The sequence below is a fragment of the Neovison vison genome, chromosome 2 (assembly GCF_020171115.1).
Source record: "Neovison vison isolate M4711 chromosome 2, ASM_NN_V1, whole genome shotgun sequence".
Lineage (NCBI taxonomy): Eukaryota > Metazoa > Chordata > Mammalia > Carnivora > Mustelidae > Neogale > Neogale vison.
The window spans coordinates 65,664,699-65,671,390 of NC_058092.1; the positions used below are offsets into that span (position 1 = coordinate 65,664,699).

Genomic DNA, 6,692 nt, shown 5'->3' on the forward strand with positions numbered 1-6,692 from the left:
CAGGACCCGGAGATCATGACCTGAGCGGAAGGTAGACACTTACATGACTGAGCCACCCAGGCGCCCCAAAAAGATTTTTTCCTAAAGATAAAAAATAGAATACTATTTTTCAATGTTACTGAGGTAAAATTGACAAAATTAAAAGGTATTTAAGTGCACACTGTGATAATTTGATATATGTATGCATTGTGAGAGGATTCCTCCCCTCTAGTTAATTCACATCCATCACCTCACATACTTACCTTTGTTAAGACAGTAAATGCTTCACAAATTTGCATGTCATCCTTGCACAGGGGCCCTGCTAGTCTTTCAGTGTTATTCCAGTTATAGTGTATGTGTTGCTGAAATGAGCACTGGGATACTATTTTATAAGTAAAAATGGAGTTTTCTTTAGAGTGCATCTGTTGAGTTTATTTCCCGCAAATGTACATGTGAGAGATGTGTATGTGTGATACTTAAGTTCTGAAAAATTGGATCATAGAGCTGGTGATTTGTAGAAACCTTTATATCTACACTGTGTAATACAGTGACAACAAGCCACATGAAAGCTAAGGACCTGAAATGTGGCTACCTGAATTGAGATGTTGTATAAGTGTAAAATTCATACTGGATTCTGAAGACCTAGTGCCAAAAAAAGAGTGTAGAGGATGATTATTATTGATAGGATTTAGAAAGAGGGGCATGGAGAGGTAGAAGATTATTATTATTGATAGGATTTAGAAAGAGGGTCACAGAGAGGGTTTTCAGTTTGGATGGAGAACGCAAAGCACAATGGAAAAGAGCATAAGATATATATGATACAGCAAAAAGACTGGTCAGATTACAGCATTGGACTTAGGAAGGCACACATTAGGAAACTCACAAAAAAAGTTATGGTCAGATTGTTGAGGATTTTGAATGTTATTTTTGTTTTTAAGTTTTAACTTAATAACATTATTATCTTTATAATGGTTACATGTTGTGATGGTAATATCTTGGGTTTATTGGGTTAAATAAAATACATTATTAAGATTAATTTTAATTTTCTTTTTATTTTTACTAAAATGTGGATTCTAGAAATGTTTATATGATATATGTGGTTCACTTTATATTTCTGTTGGACAGCATTGCTCTAGTTTATGATCTTTCAACATAGTCAAAGTGTTATAATCAAATGTCAATTTACAAAACCCATTTAAAATAACCTAGAATTCTATAGTTTTTTTGGCTCTCTGATTCAGTATTAAAAAGTAATGTAGAGAACACTTTATTTTAACTAATTCCAAAAAGCTAGGGAAGTATGAGATTAGCTCACTGTATATTCACTAGTCTTCTAGTAAGTTTTTCAACAACTTCTTGTAAAAAAGGGTACAAAGAAAGGCAAGTTGTTACTGGGCTATTTTATTAGGATACTTTTTTTTTTTAACAAGGAAGGAAATCATTTTTTTTTTTTAAGTCGGCCCCACGCACAACATGGGACTTGAACTCATGACCCTGAAATAAAGAGTTGCATGCTCTACTGACTTAGCCGAACAGGTGCCCCACGATACATTTTAATACCATCACAAAATAGAATCAGTTGTACACTCTTTTTTTTTTTTTTTAAGAATTTATTTATTTATTTGACAGACAGAGATCACAGGCAGAGAGGCAGGCAGAGAGAGAGGAGGAAGCAGGCTCCCCGCTGAGCAGAGCGCCTGATGCGGGGCTCGATCCCAGGACCCTGGGATCATGACCTGAGCTGAAGGCAAAGGCTTTAACCCACTGAGCCACCCAGGTGCCCCTAGTTGTACACTCTTAAAAAAGGAATTTATTTTTTAGGTTTTTGCTTATTAAGGCATCTCTACACCAATGTGAGGATTGAATTCAATGACCCTGCGATCAAGAGTCACACGCTCTTCCAACTGAGCCAGCCAAGTGCCCCAGGGAATTTTTTTTATTTATTTGTTTGTTTGTTTGTTTGCTTAGCAGGCTCAATTCCCAGGGTAGAGCCCAATTCAGGGCTTGAACTCCTGACCCTGACTGAGATCAAGACCTGAGCTGATTTCAAGAGTTGGATGCTTAATTGACTGAGCCACTCAGGTGCTCCAGAAATTATTTTTTAAAAAACAAAATATTTCTGATTCTTGGTGTCTTCAGATAACTCTAGTAATTTTTACAAACTTTTTTTTTTTAAAGATTTTATTTATTTATTTGACACAGAGAGAGAGATCACAAGTAGGCGAAGAGGCAGGCAGAGACAGAGGGGTAAGAGTGATCCCTGCCAAGCAGAGAGCCTGACCCAGGGCTCGATCCCAGGACCCTGAGACCATGACATGAGCTGAAGGCAGAAGCTTTAACCCACTGAGCCACCCAGGCACCCCAATTTTTATAAATTTCTTAAAGCAATACATGTTATCTTATTTTTTTGAAGACAAGTACTTTTACATTTTATTTATTTTAATATTTTATTTATTTATTTATTTATTTTTGGAGAGAGGGGAGGGGAGGGGTAAAGGGAGAGATGGAATTTTAAGCAGGCTCCACACCCAGTGGGGAGCCCAATGTGGGGCTCGATCTCATGACCTTGAGATCATGACCTGAGCCCAAGTCAAGAGTAAGCCACCCAGATGCCCCGTTTGTTTATTTTAAAAGTTTATTTTTAAGTAATCTCTATACCCAACGTGGGCCTCAAATTCAAAACCCCAACATCAAGAGTTGTATGCTTCACGACTGAGCCAGCCAGGTGCCCCTGTACTTTTAAACTTTGTTGTAAATTTTTCTTTTGTAAAGGCCATTAAATCAATAAAATTAAATGTGTATCTTTTATTATAGTGCTTCTGCAGGAAAAGTGTTATAAAATCAAGCAATGACACAGTATTAAAACTTGAAAATTTTGGGAGTTACCAATATAACTATAATAATAAAGTGCTGGGAAATTCCAATGGTACAGACAATAGTCCACAGAGAATTATGACTAATAAAAAGTCTTGTCAAATACCTGGGACATCCAGGTGGCTCATTCGGTTAAGTGTCTGCATTCAGCTCAGGTCATGATCTCAGGGTCCTGGGATCAAGTTCTGCATTGGGCTCCCTGCTCAGTGGGGAGTCTGCTTCCTCCTTTGCCTGCCACACTCCCTGCTTGTGCTCTCTCTCTCTCTCTCTGACAAATAAATAAAATCTAGAAGGAAGGGAGGGAGGGAGGGAGGGCAGGCAAATACCTTTAAAAAGGAAGTTTGTTTTGGGGGCGCTTGGTTGGCTTACTCAGTAGAGAATTCCACTCTTGATCTTGGGGTTGTTAAGTTTGAGCCCCACGTTGGGCATAGAGTTTACTTAAAAAAATAAATGAGGTTTTTTTCAAAGACCTAATGAATTAGCCCTTTTTGGGAGCAGTCATTGTTACGATAATGATATTCAAAACTCCCAAAAATCTGACCATGTGAGTTTCCTAATGTGAGCTTTCCTAAATCCTATCCTGTAATCTGACCAGTCTTTTTGCAGTATCACATACATTTTATGCTCTTTTTGATTGGGCTTTGTGTTCCGGGTCCAAACTGAAAACCCTCCCCGTGCTCCTCTTTCTAAATCCTATCAATCTTTCAAGACCCCGCTTATATTTTTCTTTTATAAAACTTCCCCATACTAGGCCAAGATGAGCATATAATTAACATTTGTATATATTTTATTTCTGTGAAACCCTTTCACATATTTTCTCATTTTTTAGTGTCAGTAAATGAGAGAGGTGTTGTTATCTATTTCATAGAATAAAAGAACTGAGTCTCAGAGAAATAGTAATTTTTCCATTTTTCCAGAACTTCATATAGATACTAAATAGTGAAGCTAAGAATATTAGAAACAATTCCTCTCATTCCAAGTTTCCTGATCTTTTCTCTGTAGCTTAATATAGTCCCTTAAATCCTGTAACAGTTACATAACACACTTATTTAAAGCTATTGATTGTTTACCCTATTTGTACCAAACTGTTTAACTTGATTGTTAGCTATAGGCTTGAAGGAATATATACAGATTGTCCATGGGGAGGGGGAATAAATGGAAAAGGTGAAGAGAGCTGAATATGTTTCTTGATAATAGAATCAAAGAGGTCATGAAGAGCTCTTTACTAGTCTGCTTGCTTTTCTGAAAGCATTATACTTTTTAAAAACTGTGATACCTAGCCTTGCTCCTTTTCCTCTACCTACCCAAGTGTGAAATTTTTAGTATAATTCTTAAAGCAGAGCTAAACAGTGAGGTCTTCCCTGACTATCCTGGATAAAGTGGCCCCTCTCCATCAATCCGTGCCTTAGAAATGTTTAAAATTTTTCTTCAAACTACTAAAATTCTATCATTTCTTTATTAACTCGTTTCTTGGTTGTCTTCTCCCACTAGAATGTGAGTTGAATGAAAGGAAGGATGTTGTGTATCTCCTTTATAGTACATAGTAAGCACTCAGTAAATATTTGCTGAATGAGACACTTTATTCATGGAAAATGTTCACTATGATAATATCCACTTTTAAAACAAGTTTTATAGTACTCATCAAATTTTATACAGTATGTACTCAAATGTTATTGACTGTTTAATTCCAAATACGAGTCCAAATTACTGTAATTGCCCAAAGAAGGACATTTTATAGTTAAGAAAAAAATGGGATATTTAGAACATTTAAATAGGGTTAATGTCTTAAAGACTTACCTTAAGTTTACTTATTCTGTCTTATAACCCAGATGGAGTAAGAAATAAATCTCTAATATTTTTCTTTTTTTTTTCCTCCTGAAGATAAATTTGCATTTGAAATGATGACAAAGTTTTTACATATTGTAACTTATGGTCAAAGTCTAAGGTCTTTCTACAAGAATGAAAATTAGGGGCACCTGGGTGGCTCAGTTGGTTAAATGTCTGCCTTCAGCTCAGGTCATGATCCCAGGATTCATGATCCCAGGATCAAGCCCCACATCAGGCTCCCTGCTTGGTTGGGAGCCTGCTTCTTCTCCCTCTGTCTGCCACTCCCCCTTGCTTGTGCTCTCTCTCTCTCTCTGTCAAATAAATAAACAAAAATTCTTAAAAAAAAAAAAATGAAAATTCAGCATCTGAGTTCCAAACTTAAAACAGAAACTGTAGCAACAGGAACTAAGGCTAGAAAGATCTGACTCTAAAATCAAAGATACCTATTTTAAGGGGCATCTCCCAGGCTCAGTCAGTAGAGCATATGACTTAGTCTCCAGGTTGTGAGTTCAAGCTCCTCATTGAGTGTAGTGATTACTTAAAAAACAAAACAAAACAAAAACCCATATCTTAAAGATACAAACATTGGGGGCGCCTAGGTGGCTCAGTGGGTTAAAGCCTCTGCCTTCGGCTTAGGTCATGATCCCAGGGTCCTGGGATCGAGCCCCGAATCAGGCTCTCTGATCAGCAGGGAGCCTGCTTCCCTCTCTCTCTCTGCCTGCCTCTCTGCCTACTTGTGATCCCTGTCTGTCAAATAAATAAATAAAATCTTACAAAAAATAAAATTTAAAAAATTGTACCTTTTTCGCATGTATTTTCAAAATTTTAAGTGGACTCTATTCTTTTAGAGCAATTTTAGGTTCACAGCAAAATTTAGTGGAAGATGCAGAGGTTTCCCATAAACCTCCACACATGCACAATCCACCCCACCTCATTATCAATGTCTCTCACTAAATGGAACATTTATGTACAACTAATGAACTTATATTGATACATCCTTATCACCCAGAGTCTATAATTTACATTAGGGTTCACTTCCGGTGTTGTACATTCTATGAGTTTGGACATGTGCCCACATTTCAGTATCATACAGAGTAGTTTCACTGCCCTTAAAAAAAAAAAAAATTCCTCCATACTCTGTTTATCCTTCCCTTCCCACTAAACCCTGACAACCACTGATTTTTTTTTTTTTTTTTACTGTCACAAAGTTTAAAAAAAAAAAAAGGGTAGTTTTTCCTTTTCCAGAATGTCGTATAGTATATAACCTTTTCAGACTGGTTTCTTTCACTTAGTAATACGCATTTAGGGTTCCACCAATGTCTTCCCATGTCTTGCTAGCTCATTTCATTTTAGTACTGAATAATATTCCATTGTCTGAATGACTGTAGTTTATCACATTCACCTATAGAGGACATCTTGGTTGCTTCCAAGTTTGGGCAATTATGTATGAGGCTGCTGTACACATCCATGTGCAGGGTTTTGTGTAGACCTACATTTTCAGTTTCTTTGAGTAAATACCAAGAAACATGACTGTGGGATCGTATCATAAGTGTATGTTTACTTTTCTAAGACACTACCAAATTATCTTCCAAAGTGTACCATTTTGCACACCCACCAACAATGAATGGTTGCTCTACATTCCTATTGCTCTACATCTTTGCAAGCAAGTGGTGTTGCCAGTGTTCTGGATTTTGGCCATTCTAACAGCTGTCGTGGTATCTTTGTTTTTATTTGGATTTCACTGATGACATTTGATATGGAACATCATTTCATATGCTTATTTGCCCTCTGTGTATCTTCTTTGGTGAGGTTTCTGTTAGGTCCCTGGCCCATTTTTTAATTGGGTTGTTTGTTTTCTTGTTGAGTTTTAAGAGTTCTTTATATATTTTGTTTTGTTTTGGTTTTCAATTTTTAAAATTTAAGTTCAATTAATATATAATGTATTATTAGTTTCAGAGATACAGGCCTATGATTCATCTGTATAATACCCAGTGCTCATTACATCACATGCC

At 36.6% G+C, this 6,692-nt stretch overlaps 1 non-coding gene across 1 annotated transcript; it reads right to left on the reverse strand.

Moving 5' to 3' along the window:
* Nucleotides 1-248: 248 nt before the first annotated feature.
* On the reverse strand, nt 249-354 carry LOC122901555. Its single transcript, XR_006383563.1, has one exon. It is a non-coding gene; the product is annotated as a U6 spliceosomal RNA (small nuclear RNA).
* Nucleotides 355-6,692: the final 6,338 nt, after the last annotated feature.